The following is a 15,012-nucleotide window of genomic DNA, read 5'->3' on the forward strand; positions in this document are numbered from 1 at the left end:
TTGGGAGATTAGGATTGCCATATATACATTACTAATAAGAAAAAATATATCAAATTGTATACTTTATATATACACAGTCTATTGTATGTCAATTATATCTCAATAAAAGTTCTTAAAAAATACATAGTCACACAGTTTACAGTTTTTATGGTAATAATCAATGGAAAGCATCATCTAAAAGAAAAAACTGTTCTCATTTACCATTGAATATTCTTTTATGCCTATTTATGAGGGAGTTCATATTTCAAAGAGGAAAATTCTAATTTGATTTTCTGCAAGGCAAACATACATTTGCAGATTTGACACTCATAGCAATGTATTCGTCCACTGATTATTGATAAATGAACTTCATGTTCTTACTTTGGTACTGGTGAATGGTAAATGCACTGAACACATGACATCACTTATAAGAATAAATAATTTAAAAAATTTTCCTTCACAGGATATATCATACTGAACTGTCATTCACATTACCCTAAACTGAGTTATAATGTTATTACCTAGTAGATGTCACATCCTTCATTCAAAATGGAATCTGTGCTTTTAATTTCTAGAGGAAAACACCCTACATATTTAAACTGATCTATAGGGCATAATACCAAAGCCTCCCCAATACAAAGAGTCATTCGTCCAATTGTCTGACCTGCTCCAGCCTAGCAAATAAGGACAGCATAGGATGACAAAAGGTTTCCAGCGGAAAAGGATTTATAGTCAGAATCAGTTTCCTATGTTTTCTTTCATTTTGAATGAATACAAAGAATAATCTTGCCGCTAATACAAATGCAGCAAACTGAGCCATTAAATTGACAGTGTGATCTATCCCACTTCACACTGCTTTATAAGCAAAATGTATCATTCTCGGGAGCTTTCTCCTGGTTAAATAATTGTAAGAAATATATCTCTTGCCATTACTTTTATTGATAAAACACAGCATGTCATCTTAATTCATCCTTCCACTGCTCTATTTTATCATCTTCTACCGAGTGATTGGGATTCTGATTACCCTGTGTTCTGCTCTCAGATTGAAAGCCTCTATCTACTCATCTGTTATTCTTCATGAAGCAAAGCTCTGGTGTAACATCTGTTTTCTCGCTGAATCTTCACCAGACATTCAGATGCCAGCAAGCAATAACCTTGGGGTTCTCTTAGAAATCCTCGAGGGTCCCTGCTATGTCTGGGCTTGAAGCTAACAGAATTAATGGACAAAGTGCTGTTATTCAATTTTCATTTCTGAATGTGATCTGGGGGTCCATGAGCTTAGTGGAGTGCTGATAATGTTTTAACCGATCTTTGAAGCTAGTCATCACTTGATGAAAGGTTTATAAGGCTGGACGCTTTAATTGCATATCTTAAATTTTATTCTTTCTCATTTCCTCCATTGATATTCAACTAAGCTCACACCTTAGTTTAATCTTAGAACACAAAGAACATTTGTTTCATCTCAATCAGGTATTTTTAGGAAATTTTCCACTTATAACAAATGATTTAGAATTTCTAGTGTGAAATTGGCATGTTTGAATTTTTTTTTATTTTCTTGATGGAATTTGCTGAATTTTTTTTATCCACATAGTTCAAATTACTGAGAAAAGGTTATAAATGAACTTAAATCAGAAGCAGAGTTTGGTCATGACACAAGTCAAAAGAAATATATAGCCTAGAAAATTTGTGGATATTGATCATTTTTATAATAGGTCATAACTGATGCTATAAGACAAACCATATACTTTAAACTGGTTTATCTGTGTGTATTAACACATAAACATACATACATGTAAATACTTAGAAATAATATTCATATATATACACACCACAAGAATAGAATTTTTTTCAGGCTTCTTTTTCTTCAGCTTTATTGAAGTATAATTGACAAATAAAATTCTAAGATATTTAAAATGTACATCATGGTGACTTATGTATACATTATGAACAGATTCTTTCCATCTAGTAAATTAATATATCCATCACCTCACATATTAATCTTTTTGTATTTGAGAGAGAATATTTAAGTTCTAATCTCTTAGCAAATTTCAATTACAAAACATAGAATTTTAAAGTCAATATTAGGGGCTTCCCAGGTGGTGCAGTGGTTAAGAATCCGCCTGCCATTGCAGGGACATGGGTTCGATCCCTGGGCCAGGAATATCCCATATGCCGTGGAGCCAACTAAGCCCGTGCACCACAACCACCGAACCTGCTCTCTAGAGCCTGTAAGCCACAACTATGGAGCCCATGTGCCACAACTACTGAAGCCTGAATGCCTAGAGTCTGTGCTCTGCAACAAGAGAAGCCACCACAATAAGTCCACGCACCTCAATGACGAGTAGCCCCCACTCGCCACAACTAAAGAAAGCCCGTGCAGCAATGAAGACCCAAAACATCAAATAAATAAATAAATAAATAAAAATTTACATAAATAAATAAAGTCAATATTAGGAGCAATGAGTCATCTACTGTTTCATTATCCATTACTGCAAAACAATCCACTCAAAATTTAGCAGATTAAAACAACAGTTTATTATTTTTAAAAAAGTCTCTTAGTTGACCAGACTCAGCTGGGAAATTCTTCTGCTTCATGTCGCCTTGGCTGGGTTCACACACTCAGCTGCATTCAGCTGAAGACTGAGCTTGACTGGAAGATCCAAGAAAGCTTTACTCATAAGTACAGCACTTTGGTGCTCTCCATGTGGTTGCTACACATGGCTAGCTTGGACTTCCTCACAGCACAGTAGTCTCAGGATGGTCAGACTTGTGCATAGAAGCTGGCTTCAAGAGGAATTGCCGAGACCAGCTCGGCGGCTCCGAACGAATAACGGGTGCAGCAAGCTTAAAGAAACACAAACACAGATTTAAGAGAAAGATGGGACCAGGGGACTCAAGACCTGTAGGATCAAGAGCCTCGCTGATTCATCCCACATTGCTTTTATTGAGCTCTCAGCATTCAGGAAGCAAGATAGCATAAGGTTCTCACACTCCCAGTTCCGTCCCACAATCAAGGTTTTCTTTGAAGTAACCAAATTTCTTTTTGTACATCTTTTTGTACAAAGGGCCTCACATGATTGGGGGCAGTGGTCTTTTGCAAGAACAGCAGAAGGACATTCAGTGTGTGCGCAAGCAGCATTCTAACTTGCGCTGACCCCGGCATTCCTAAGTCCGCACCCTTAGCTCCTCCGCTGCTCAAGTAGGACATCCTGCACCCAGTTGCTTGGCCCACATATTTTAATTACTTTTAGCCATATTTTCTGTAACATTTTCAAGGCTTCAGAAAGTCTTCTGAATGTTTTCCCACAAGGAATAAAGTAGAAGCTGCCTGTCTCCTTAAGGGCTAGTCCTAGAATTGGCCATAGCATCACTTGAGCTCCATTCTATTGGGCAAAGCAAGTCCCAAGCCCAGCTGAAATTCAAGAGGAAGGGATAGACTCTACCAACTGATGGGTAGAGCAACATGAATATAGGAAAGGTAGAAATAGATGGCCATCTTTGGAAACTATCTAGTGCACTTACTGAAATTTAAATTTCAAGAGTCTATTTTAAAAATTAGACCAGAAGTACTCTCAACCTTCTTCATTATACTAGTCAATAATTGGTTTTCCCAAAATATTAATCTGTCTAAAGTCCATGTAACACTATATGTTTAAAGATTCATGGATTAATCTGCCTGTGATCTTTTAGGGATATTTACTAATTTTAACACTAAAATCAACCCTCTTAGTTCAAATGTATTGTCTTCCCCTCACTGTGCTTCCAATTTTCACTAGCCTTCTTTAGTTAACATTTTCCCCTGGAATACAACTTGAAACCAAGCAGAAAATGAAAATTGAAGGCAAATGTATAATTTGTTTACACGTATGACCTACTCAATCTAGTCAAAACCAATCATCCACCCAGAAGGCCAGTAGGCATTGTGGCGCCTGAGAAGTTGCCAGGCAGTGTTTCTCTCCATCCATCTCACTCAACATAGTGGTCCAGTCTTCAATTATCCACACCAATGGTTTTCCCAACTGACAGGCGTAACTTAGAAGTAAGTTTACATTTAATAAGCATTTAATAAATGTCAGTCACAAAATATTTTTTACAAATATATCAAAGAGAGTCATCCCAGTTCTTTTGTGTAAAAACACTGATCAAGGTCCCAGTATGTGATAGGCATTGGGAATATAAAGGCATAGATTTCCTTTTCAAAGTTTCAGAAAGCTAGGAAAACATAAAATACTGCCTGAGGTTTCTGGTTTTGCTTTTTAAATCCTTAATTTAATAATATGAACCAATATGACATTTCATCAGAGTTTCCATTTATAATGCCTTCAGTATCCTCAAGTGAGATTAAACCAAATAAAACTGCTGGACTGAAATAAGGATATTTAACAATAAAATGTTTCTAAATTAAAGACAGTGATTCTAGGGACAGTTTTCTCACCTGCAGATCAGAGATTTAAAAGACATAAATCTCACACAGAAAAGTCCTCTGTAGGTTACTACAAAGTGAAATAGCCAGCTCTCACAAGATATGAGTGATACATGGAGGGTTTGGTTTACTGATTAATTCAATACATATTTACTGAGCCCTTACGTGCCAGCTTTGTGCTGGGTATACAGGGGAACGCAAGAAAGATGCAGTCTCTGCTTTCACAAAGCCTCCTCTCCAATGGTAAATACAGACATGCACGCAGCTACAATCTAGTGTGATATATTTTAGAAGTGAGTAATATGAAGTCCCATGGGAGTACACCATAGGGTCCTCTACCCCAGGGCTGCAAGATCAGGAACAGGCTCAAGAGAAAAGGATGAGCATAAATGCGTTAAATGAAAGTTTGAGGGTGGGGGATAAGTGTGTTCTAGGCAGAGGGAATAGAATGCATGCAGGCCCAGAGTTAAGAAAGGATGTTCTCTTCTGGGAATAAAACATCCTTACGTCCAGCAGAAGCACTATTGTGAGAGGAAACTGTAGAATGAGAGTGCAGCTTCAGGAGCAACGCTGCTGATTCCTGAGGAGTGGGAAAGGGGGACTTTAGTTGTGTAGGCCCATTAACAGCCCTATTCTAAAGATGTCCATTCATAGAATACACTATGTATGTTTTTAGCCGTGAACAGCATATGTATATGTATATGAGCATAACACAGACGCGCACACACACACACACACACACAAAAGGAAGGGGAAGAAAATATATCAACATGTTAACCATGCTGGATGGTAGAATTACAGATGATTTTTTTCTAAATTTGCTACTTTATACTTTTTTTGTATTTTCAAAAGTTTACACAATTCCACACACAAATAGTATACTTAACAGAAAAACATCATTGCCTAAATGTAACATAACATCTGAATATAACTACAAATGATGTTTTTGAACCTTTTCATAAATCTTCCATTTCTAAGGGACACTTTCTATTCAAATGTTCTTTATGTTTTTTAATAAGAAATATTTTGTATTTGGAGAGAGCTGAATTGAGTGAATAACTTTAGAACTGGATGAGTTCTTTAAAAGAACAAAAGCAATATTAAGAAACACAGAAAAGTACACATTTTAACCATGTTCTCTACTCACAGGACATAATCCTTAAATTTGGTAAATATGTTTTATGCATATTTTATATATTTTTTCACACAAAATATATGTGTGATTTGAATCCAACATAGCACAAATTATTTTGAACGTGCTGTGAATATCCTGCACATTGCTAAAATTCATCTCTTACATAAAGTACCTCTAAACTTCAGCAAGACATAAATAGAAGTTAACATTTTTCTAATTCTAACAGTTTTCTGTTCATAAGTCACCCCAAACAATGTTTTCCCCGTTATTTATTTGTAAATTCTACTTATCAAACTCAAATCCACAAGACCATCACATGGTTCAGAATTTAAACTCAGAGTAGATAGGAAAACAAACTCATGTTTAACCTTGTGTGCATAGGGGAGACCACAGAAGATGCACACAGAATAAATGCATCTGGTGACAACTGCAATAAAGATGGCAAGAGTGATGCATTTCCTCGAAAGGCAATAAAAATAAAAAGTGCTTTGTCTGCCGAGTTCCATTTCTCAGAGCTGAGTTTATACCATTTTCCATAATTCCAGGCATGACTGTCAACACGGAAGTGAATAATCTAGTCTTAGCTCACACACAGACCTTCAAAAGCCCCTGGCATATTCAGAACATCAAAATTCATAATTTAATTTGTTTACTTTAAGGAAACTCACTTGGTTATGAAATATGAAGTGTCTTATAGCTAAGATTTAAAAAAAAGAAAGAAAACTAACATGCTTGAATTATTAATTATCAGTTTACAGTTTAAGTCTTTACTTGGCAAAACAATTCACTTTTCAAAGATTGTTATAACAAGTCTTAGGCACAGCTAGAGCAAACATTTGTGTTTGTATTAAATCTGGCTATTTCCACATATGCTCACTGTGACTTCAGGAACAGAGCCACAGGGAGAAAGGCCAGCAGTCATTCATTCACATTGCGCTGATAACAGCGATTTGGGTTGTAGGCTAGCTGTGTCAAACGAAACACTAATATTAATATTTATAACTCGCCTTTCTCCTGCCTTAAATCTACCGAAGACCGTGTCATATTTATCTTTATGCTATTCTTGTGAGGAACACAAGCATGAATTAAAAAAAAAAAAAAGAAGAAAATATTAAGAAGGTTTCTGTATTCCTGCTCACATAGTGTAGTTCCAATTAAGAAAAATATCATCGGTATTTGAAGTTCCCAAACTGATATTCCCTGATTGGACAAGAAAAGGTGTTCCAGTTATGTACTTTCTGTGTGGCTGTCACTAAATCAAAAGTGTGACTTACAGATTGAAGACAGGAAGAAGAATGACCAAATCCAAAGGAGACTGATTGGATTTGCAACAATGCTCTGCTGTCTTATTCTCCTACAATAGGACATCTTGTTCCAGACCCTTAAAGTCTAGGGGAGAAACAGAGCTGTGGCTCACTGGCTGCACGGTAACTGTCGAGGTCCAAGGGATCTGGGAGTTTACCCGCACTATGTCCCTTCCTTGAGGCAGCCTACCACCCAAACCATGTTGGGAATGGCACAAGTTGCAAGTAGTGGAACAGGCAACTTTTAGTAATGAATCCAAATCCTCGTGTCCAGCTACTGTTGTCTTAGTGCTGAAAATTACATTTTTGTATGTCATTCTTAGAAACTAAAAAAAAAAAAAAAAGTCTCTGAGACTTCCTTCCTTCCTTCCTTCCTTCCCATTTCCTTCCTTCCTTTTTGATTTTATGAACTAAACTTAATTCTTTTGTAAAATCTTTGGGACAGTTTACCAAACTATCACATTTTATGTCCAACAACTTGGCTTGCCCGATAAAATCTGTAAGTAGTAGAATGGGCATAAGGGCCATAAGAAGTGAGTTCAGATGCTTTCAGATGGAGTGATGCAAGCTTCATCCAGTCATGAGGGCCACTTGCAGATAGAAAGATGCAGCCTAGAAACTGCAGAGTAACGAATTATTTCAAGCAATGGAGCAATGGGAATACGAGGGTAAGTCAAAAATTATCCACACTCTGGCTGTAGAATTTATAGAAGTTTTAATGTAACTGGAGTGCGGATAATTTTTGACTCACTCTTGTATATAATGTACATGAAGCATGAGTTATAGAAGTCACTCTCAAATTTTTGTGCCTCAAAACAACCTAATACATCAATAAAAATGCCTATCCTAGAGTCCCCACCCCCAGAGGTGGTGCCCAGGAATGTGCATTTTTAACTAGCACCAAGGTAGTTCTGAAGCAATTGGTCTATAAACCACACTTCAGGAAACACGAGGTAACAGTATATATTCTACTCCTAAGAAAAATCTATAATAAAATAGTCATTCACAAATGCCCTGTGCCCAGAAGATTTAGCAGAAGATAGGGCAGAAAACAAGCAAGACAATAACCTGCCCTCATGAAACTTATGCTCCTACCTGTTGAATACAAACAATCAGAAGAAAAATATGGCTATAGACAAAAAACCTTGGTCATTTTTATTACATGCTCCATTCCTGACTTTGCCTTTGAATACCCTTTACACAGTATAAACTTTAAACAGTGAGAATAACTTAGAAACAAGATTTACTTCATATATTTTTAAATTCATGTCCAGTGATAAGTCTCCAGAGATAAAAGAAAATACAGTTAAATATTTCATGAGGCTCTCATTAAATATTATGATAATTTAGAGTTCTATTTAGAGATAGCAGCCTAGAAAACCCACCAGACTCAATCAGGTTGAACTGAGCTGCTTCACTTGGTTTTCTTGGTAGGTGTGGAATCATGTGATCTGGGTGAAGGCTTTCATGGGCTTTGATCAGGTAGTTTGAGGCACTTAGCAAGTGATACCTAGGGAGACACTATTGACAACTCAAGAAATCTGGTGGTTATCTAGTTAATCTTGACCTCTAGAAGGTTTCAGTTGAGTTAGGGGCCCTAAATTTTAAAAACTAGATGACAATGATGGTAAGTAATGTGATGGAAAACAAAACAAAACAAAAATAAACAAATAACAACAACAAAAAGCTACTTTGGGAATTCTACAAAAGAAGTGATTAGCATAGTCTGGAATAGCAGAAACTGTTTTGTGGAATAAATGGCTTAAAATAGACACTAAAAGATAGATAGACTCTACTAGCTAGAGGGGTATTCACTATCAGCATAGTATGAGTACCAGGGGAGGGACCAAAATAGTCTGAAGAGAATTAATAATTTGGGAATTTCAGGAAATAACATTAGACAGAAAGATAAGAGCAGGCCTTGAAATCCAGATCAATGGCAGCAGTTACAAATTTATTTCAGGTTAAAATGAAGATTCAAACAGATGTTGCCAGCATTGGATTTGTAATTCCTATCACTATTCTGATACCAGATAAGTCCTGGAATATAAGCTTGGAATCATGAAGAAAAAGCTATTATGAGCACAGGCCAACTTATTGCAAGTTGTCCTACATGTCTATTTTGCCAACATAACATTCATTTTGTTACATACGGCCCAGAGCTGGGAAGGAAATTTTTCTGTTCACAGTGAACTATTAAAGTTTTCCATATATTAGAGATTGTATTTGTCCCTACAAGTACATCTACTTATACATGAGGGAATTTGAAAAGCCAGTGAGCATATCCAACCATCTCTGACAGAAAAATTATATAACTATGACATCTTGCATAAAAATTCAAATGCTTAATGCCAAGGCATTTGTATTTGAATTTCATGTGTTTGAAGAGATGAACACCGTGTGTTCACAGATTCTTTTTATGTTTTTAGAGAATAAGATAGATCACAAATCTATCCACATTCTTTAATTCTTTCAAAAGAGATTCCTTGTAAAGATAAAGGCCTTTATTTTGTTTCAGAAGTTACCCAGCAAAGATTTTCATTTGATGGTAAACTATTACCAAATGTTTCTGGGTACTTTATAAATACATGGCCCTAAGAGATAAGGGATAAGGGGAAATAAGGAGGAGAATGTGAACAGTCATGCATGGACCTGTCCTAATGGGTGTAATAGTGAGTATCTTATATAATTGTTATGGTGACTAAATAAAGTAACGTATACATCATGTAACTTGGTGCCTAGATCCAAGAATCTGCTCTATAATAGTGACTATGGTCATTATAAGAATAGAACTAATAAAGTACCATCAAATTTCAGAGGAAGTAGAAATAATTTTAAGAAACATTATAGAGATAAAATTTATAAAACTTGTGGGAGGTTAAAACTTATTAGAGGTAAGGGGAAGGGAGGCAGGGCTGAAGGGGAAGTTTTGAAGACAAGTATATTAAAGAGTGGTGGTAGTGCCATTAATAAAAATACAAACAAGGATGCAGGAGTATGAGGAGATTAACCAATGAAGGGAACTGCTATTTACAGAAAAGGACATCACTATTATTTGCCCATCTTGCATTTTGACCAGATATTTTTCGGATGTTTAGAAACAGGAAGAACGTGGGGCTTCCTAGGTGGCGCAGTGGTTGAGAATCTGCCTGCCAATGCAGGGGACAAGGGTTCGATCCTTGCTCCAGGAAGATCCTACATGCTGCGGAGCAGCTAAGCCCATGCACCACAACTACTGAGCCTCTGTGCTCTAGAGCCTGTGAGCCACAACAACTGAGCCCGTGTGCCACAACTCCTGAAGCCCATGTGCCTAGAGTCCATGCTCCACAACAAGAGAAGCCACTACAATAAGGAGCCCACGTACCACAATGAAGAATAGCCCCCACTCACCACAATTAAAGAAAGCCCGCACACAGCAAAAAAAAAAAAAAAAAAAAAAAAAAAGACCCAACACAGCCAATAAAATAAATAAATAAATAGATTTATAAAAAAAAGAAACAAAAAAGAAACAGGAAGAACGTGAAAGAAACAGGAAGAACGTGAAAGTCCTTTCCCCATGGGTCTATTTTAAGCAATTTAAATTACATGTTCAGCAGAAGTGCTTGATACTATATGAGATGTAACTTTTCTAAAACTTTACCTGCACAGGCCTCCCTGGGCCATGCAGCTGGTTCAGAATTACCTGACTGTGCAAGAAAATGATTTTGAGAGATTTGAAAAATCTGGCTGTTGAGGAACAAATCTTTTTGTACCCACCTAACCAAAAATGAATCCAAAATTTCCAAATCCTCCATGCTAAAAGAGTCTTCAAATATAAGATGATGTAAGCTTAGGTTGGAAGCTGTTTGAATGATGAAATCCTCTATTACATGAAGAGATCTGCAACAAACAGAAAAACCCTCAGGTGGTTTCACACAGCACCAGTGACTTTCAACTTGGTAACCTCCAGAAATGCTGATGATGCTAAATTACTGAGTGAAAGGATTTTTCTATTCCTTGCAGGTAGGCTCTTGGTCTACATCCAAATGCTTCATATATTTTGCATTCTTTAATTTTTCTTCACAGGAATTCAGCACAATTATCTTAAAATTATTCAAAATGTAAAGCTGCTTTAAAATACTTCCTCCACTGTGTTACTAGCGAAAACACCCATGTCTGAACTGACCTTAGTACACACCCAGGAAATAAATGAACTGACTGATTATATGAGCAGTTTTTCCCACAGGAAGTTGGCTAACCAGCTTGACTCTTTCAGGTCACAGCAAATAAAGGCAGATCCCACAGCAGGCTGTTTAACCTCTGGAAAAAGAAAGCATCTTTTTAAAAAAAGAAAATACTGCATTCGTTTAGTCTTTGGACTTCATCCTAAAATAAATACGATCATTTTCTTGTTTTTCAGCTTTCCTAAAAGCAAAATGCATAGCTCTTTCTAACTGTAGTTTTCTGGATAGAGTTCTGAAGCTGTCTAGAACCATACCTCTTTCATACTTAAAAATGACAAATATGGTCACGGAGCACACATCCATAAAACTATGGGATATAACCTTCCAGCGAGTATTAAACATTCTCTGGGAATGTGGCTCTATAGAAAAGTTCTCCCCAAGAAAAAATCTCTTATCTCATGTAGTATGTTGAGGAGAGCCCTTTATCTTTTGATTTAACATTCATTAGTTCCTTTTTAATACAGAAAATATGAAAACAAAAATAGAATTGTTCACAATCCCACAGCACACATAAATTCTGGTGATATTAAAGACAGAAAAAACAAGATGAATAATATATGCAAATAGGAAGAAATTTCAAATACTACTGAAAGGTATAAAATTAAAGTCTCCCTCTCATCCCCAGCTCCAAACCCTTTTCGCAAAGGTAAACAGTGTTAACAGTTTCTTATACGTCCTCCAAGTAAATAATTGGCATATCCACTATACTAATCTTTAAAAATGTTTAGACCAAAGAATCATACAAAACAATTGTCATGTGCTTTGCATTTTTTACTTAATATATCTTGGAGATCTTTCTTAATAAGTATGTGTAAGAAATCTGCTCTGGGGCTTCCCTGCTGGCGCAGCGGTTAAGAATCCGCCTGCCAATGCAGAGGACATGGTTTCGATTCCCTGGTCCTGGAAGATTCCACATGCCACAGAACAACTAAGCCCGTGCACTACAACCACTGAGCCTACGCTCTACAGCCTGTGAGCCACAACTCCTGAGCCCACGTGCCACAACTACTGAGCCCATGTGCCACAACTACTGAAGCCCACACACCTAGAGCCCATGCCCCACAACAAGAGAAGCCACTGCAATAAGAAGCCTGCACACTGCAACGAAGAGTAGCCCCTGCTGGCCACAACTAGAGAATGCCCACACACAGCAGCAAAGACCAAACGCAGCCAATAAATAAAAAATAAAATTAAAAAAGAAACCTGCTCCATTTCTTTAAAAGAGCCAGGTAGTGTTCCAGTGTGAATGAGTTATAATTAGTTAACAGTGTCCTCAACTGATGAACATTTAGGCTGTGTTCAATCTTGTTTTGTTTTGTTTCATTTTTCAATTACAAATAATACTGCAGTAAACATACTGCACATACCTTGAAGAATTATCATGAGCATATATATGTGTGGGAAAAATTTTCTAACAGTCAATTGCTTGGACAAACAGTTCAGTTAAAGTTTTCATAGATATTACTAAATTGTCTTTCAAAAGATAGACCAGTATACACCCCTAATATCTGTATGAGAATGCCTGCTTCCTCCCACCTCACCAAACTTCACCAAGAGATGTTGAGGTCCTAACCCCCACTACCTGTGAATATGACTTATTTGGAAATAGGTTCTTTGCTGATGATCTAATTCAGATAAAGTATTAGGGTGGGCCCTAATGCATTATGACTATGTCTTTAGAAAAGCGGGAAATTTGACAAGAGACTGGCACACAAGGAGAACACCATGCGAAGATGAAGGTGGAGATCAGGGTGATGCACTGGGGTGAGCCAAGGAATGCCAAAGATGTGACTGCCTGTGAACCACCAGAAGCTGGGGTGGGGGGTGCATGGGTTAAATCGAGTCTTCTTACTCAAGAAAAAATTATTCCATTCTACATAAAAGTCTCTCAATTTCCCTCCAAATTATTTGTTTTCTTAATGTAGTACTGCTTATTTCTTCTTAGATGTATTTCTAGATATTTTATGATTATTTTTAATTGGCATTATAAATGTGATCTCTTCCTGTCAACATGTTCTTATTAATGTTAGTTGATTGAAAATTTATTGATTTGGAAATATTTATTTTGTAAATGACCACTTTGCTGGATTTTTAAATTTATAATAGTTTTTATGGTGATTCTCTTAAGTGGTTCAGGCCACAATCATATCATCTGCAAATAATAGTGTTTGTCTCCTTTTCAGCATTTTAGTTTTCCTGTTTAATTACATTGCTTGGTACTTCTACAAAACACTAAATAACAGGGTTGATAAGTACTCTCCTTTTCTTATTTCTGATACTGAAGGGATTCTTTTATCATTTTTGCCTAACAAGTTAAACCCTAACTCCGGGAAAAAAGAAAAAAGGAAAATGTTTAAATTCTAACATTTGATCCTCAGATTCTATAAGCTTAAAATTAATTTTAAAACACTTGCCTCATATGGTTGTTATGAGAATAAAATTATGATACATTTAACAGGCCTGGGGCACAGTAAGCATTTAATAAATGCTATACACTTCTCTCTCCTGGAAAATTTTAGATGCTTTTAATGATTTTAGGTATCTATTAAAGAAGAATACTATTTTTATTTTAGTAAAAACTACTTGGACCCAAAATATTCAGGAATAATTCAATCATCACATATTTATTATGCTGCTTTTATGAGTAAGACATCATAAAAACTCTGGCATTGCCACTTCCATAAAGACTTCCTAACTCCATCTCTTGACTACACTGCAGCAGCCCTGAGGCAGGCTCTCACTACCCCAATTACTAAGTGGCCTCTGTTTTAGTCCACATTGCAATAAGAGCAAACCCATTTATAGAGCTTAATATGTGCCAGGTATTGTTCTGAGTATTTTACAGATATTAACACTTAACTCTCATACTTTGATTTCCATTTTATAGATAAAGAAACTGAGACACAGAATTTAAGGTCTTTCAGCCTGAAGATGGTCAAGATGTAAACCCAAGCTGATCCAAGGCTCATACTCATCACAAGCATTTAATACCCATCAAAGTATAGTGTCCATATTTCTGTTCTTCCCTTCATTCAGTATTTGCTGTTGATTCTACCTCTTTCACATCTGTTTCCTCATTTCACATCTGTACTTTCCTTTATATTCCTTTACTGAGTACCCTAAAATCAGCCCTGATTAAATTCTTCTAATTGGCTGCCAGTGTCTCCTAATTAGTCTACTAAACTTCTCTCTGCACACCATCCCTCTCATTTTATCTGAAGTTCTTCTGCCAGTTTAAAGTTTTTGAAGTAGAATTTATGTGCAAATTTCTTAATCTGGTATTTATAATGCCCTGTAAGTCAGATTCCAATCCACCAAGCACCCCAAAATAGTTCTATGTGTATTTTATGTTTTGTCCAAGCTGGATTTTTCATTATTCCTTGAGAATACCCTACATTTTCCAAACTTTGATTCATTTTATATACTATTTCCTCTACCAAGAGTGACCTCTATTTATCCGTTTAGAAATTCTAAGCCATTTTTTAAGGACTCTTTCAAATATTAACTACTTCAAGGAATCCTTTCTCAAGCCCCAGGCTGAAAGTGGTCTCTCCCTCTTCTCCTCACCCTAGCAATTTGAACTATGCTGGTGGCATGAATCACATTCTATTTTACAAATAGTTTTGTGTATACGTTTGGTCACAGTTTGGGCTGGTGTGCTGATAAAATATTTGTAAAAAATATTTGTAAAATATACTGTATTAAAGTATATTTAAGGAGAGTGTTAAGACTGGGTTGAATCTGGATAGGCAAAGTAGATAAGGAGAGTATTAATAGAATGAGCAAAAAGCAGGAAAAGAATAAGGAGGTGAGACAACTAGAAGGGAAAACTTGTACAAAGGAGAAGTTGGAAATAAGATTGAAAGGTAAAATGGGGTCTGACTGTGGAAAACATTTAATTACTTGTTAAATAATCTGATCGTGAACACAATGGAAGACTTCTAAAAG

The 15,012-nt window shown here is 36.4% G+C and overlaps 1 long non-coding RNA gene across 1 annotated transcript in view; it reads left to right on the forward strand.

Annotated features, from left to right (window-relative positions):
* Positions 1-14,178, forward strand: part of LOC130859669 (uncharacterized) — a 30,304-nt gene extending 16,126 nt beyond the window's left edge. The window contains exons 4-5 of the long non-coding RNA XR_009055239.1: positions 12,745-12,828; positions 13,952-14,178. This is a non-coding gene — a long non-coding RNA (uncharacterized LOC130859669). The remainder of the gene's footprint in view (positions 1-12,744; positions 12,829-13,951) is intronic.
* Positions 14,179-15,012: the final 834 nt, after the last annotated feature.

This window comes from Hippopotamus amphibius, chromosome 8, assembly GCF_030028045.1.
Source record: "Hippopotamus amphibius kiboko isolate mHipAmp2 chromosome 8, mHipAmp2.hap2, whole genome shotgun sequence".
NCBI lineage: Eukaryota > Metazoa > Chordata > Mammalia > Artiodactyla > Hippopotamidae > Hippopotamus > Hippopotamus amphibius.